We start from the raw sequence: 2,031 nt of genomic DNA, 5'->3' as shown, positions 1-2,031 counted from the left end.
AATCTCTATACTGTGACATAGAGGATTCCACACCTTCTTGTTTCCTTCTCTTTCATATGAGCAGGAGCAGAGACAAAGGCATCCTTGTTGAAGCTGACCCTGAACTTGAAAGGACCCTGAAGAGAAAGCTAAGAGAAGCCAAAGCACAACTCTCTTTAGAGGACCTGACCGAATTCTTCAAGGAAGAAGAACACATGGCAGCCGAGAACAACAACAATGCCAACAATGCAAGGAAGGTGCTGGGTGACTTTACTGCACCTACTCCCGACTTCTATGGGAGAAGCATCTTTATCCCTGCCATTAGAGCAAACAACTTTGAGCTTAAGCCTCAATTAGTTTCTCTAATGCAACAGAATTGCAAGTTCCATGGACTTCCATTGGAAGATCCTCATCAGTTCCTAGCTGAGTTCTTGCAAATCTGTGACACTGTCAAGACTAATGGGGTAGACCCTGAAGTCTATAGACTTATGCTATTCCCTTTTGCTGTAAGAGACAGAGCTAGAACATGGTTGGAATCACAACCTAAAGAAAGCCTGGACTCATGGGAAAAGTTAGTCAATGCCTTCTTGGCAAAGTTCTTTCCACCTCAAAAATTGAGTAAGCTTAGAGTGGAAGTCCAAACCTTCAGACAGAAGGAAGGAGAATCCCTCTATGAAGCTTGGGAAAGATACAAACAATTAATCAGAAAATGTCCTTCTGACATGCTTTCTGAATGGAGCATCATAGGTATTTTCTATGATGGTCTCTCTGAACTATCCAAGATGTCTTTGGATAGCTCTGCTGGAGGATCTCTTCATCTGAAGAAGACGCCTACAGAGGCTCAAGAGCTTATTGAAATGGTTGCAAATAACCAATTCATGTACACTTCTGAAAGGAATCCTGTGAACAATGGGACAAGTCAGAAGAAAGGAGTTCTTGAGATTGATGCTCTGAATGCCATATTGGCTCAGAACAAAATATTGACTCAACAAGTCAATTTAATTTCTCAAAGTCTGTCTGGAATGCAAAATGCACCAAGCAGTACTAAGGATGCTTCATCTGAGGAAGAAGCTTATGATCCTGAGAACCCTTCATTGGAAGAGGTGAATTACCTAGGAGAACCCTATGGAAACACCTATAATTCTTCATGGAAAAATCACCCAAATTTTTCATGGAAGAATCAAGAGAGACCTCAACAAGGTTTCAACAACAATAATGGTGGAAGAAACAGGTTTAGCAATAGCAAGCCTTTTCCATCATCTTCTCAGCAACAGACAGAGAATTCTAAGCAGAACCCCTCTGACTTAGCAACCATAGTCTCTGATCTAATCAAAACCACTCAAAGTTTCATGACTGAAACAAGGTCCTCCATAAGGAATTTGGAGGCACAAGTGGGACAGCTGAGCAAGAAAATTACTGAACTCCCTCCAAGTACTCTTCCAAGCAATACAGAAGAAAATCCAAAAGGAGAGTGCAAAGCCATCAACATGGCCGAATTTGGAGAGGAAGGAGAGGAAGTGAACGCCACTAAGGAAGACCTCAATGGGCGTGCACTAGCCTCCAATGAGTTCCCTAATGAGGAACCATGGGAATCTGAGGCTCAAAATGAGACCATAGAGATTCCATTGGACTTACTTCTGCCTTTCATGAGCTCTGATGAGTATTCTTCCTCTGAAGAGGATGAATATGTCACTGAAGAGCAAGTTGCTAAATACCTTGGAGCAATCATGAAGCTGAATGACAAGTTATTTGGAAATGAGACTTGGGAGGATGAACCTCCCTTGCTCACCAAAGAACTGGATGACTTGTCTAGGCAGAAATTACCTCAAAAGAGACAAGATCCTGGGAAGTTTTTCATACCTTGTACCATAGGTACCATGACCTTCAAGAAGGCTCTGTGTGACTTAGGGTCAAGTGTGAACCTCATGCCTCTCTCTGTAATGGAGAAGCTAGGGATCTTTGAGGTGCAAGCTGCAAGAATCTCATTAGAGATGGCAGACAACTCAAGAAAACAAGCTCATGGACTTGTAGAGGATGTTTTGGTGAAAATTG

At 42.3% G+C, this 2,031-nt stretch overlaps 1 non-coding gene across 1 annotated transcript; it reads right to left on the bottom strand.

The window, feature by feature from the left end:
- Positions 1-599: 599 nt before the first annotated feature.
- On the bottom strand, positions 600-707 carry LOC130977636 (small nucleolar RNA R71). The gene has a single exon (XR_009085321.1). It is a non-coding gene; the product is annotated as a small nucleolar RNA R71 (small nucleolar RNA).
- Positions 708-2,031: the final 1,324 nt, after the last annotated feature.

This window comes from Arachis stenosperma, chromosome 4 (genome assembly GCF_014773155.1).
Source record: "Arachis stenosperma cultivar V10309 chromosome 4, arast.V10309.gnm1.PFL2, whole genome shotgun sequence".
NCBI lineage: Eukaryota > Viridiplantae > Streptophyta > Magnoliopsida > Fabales > Fabaceae > Arachis > Arachis stenosperma.
This window is presented reverse-complemented; position numbering and strand designations above follow the sequence as displayed.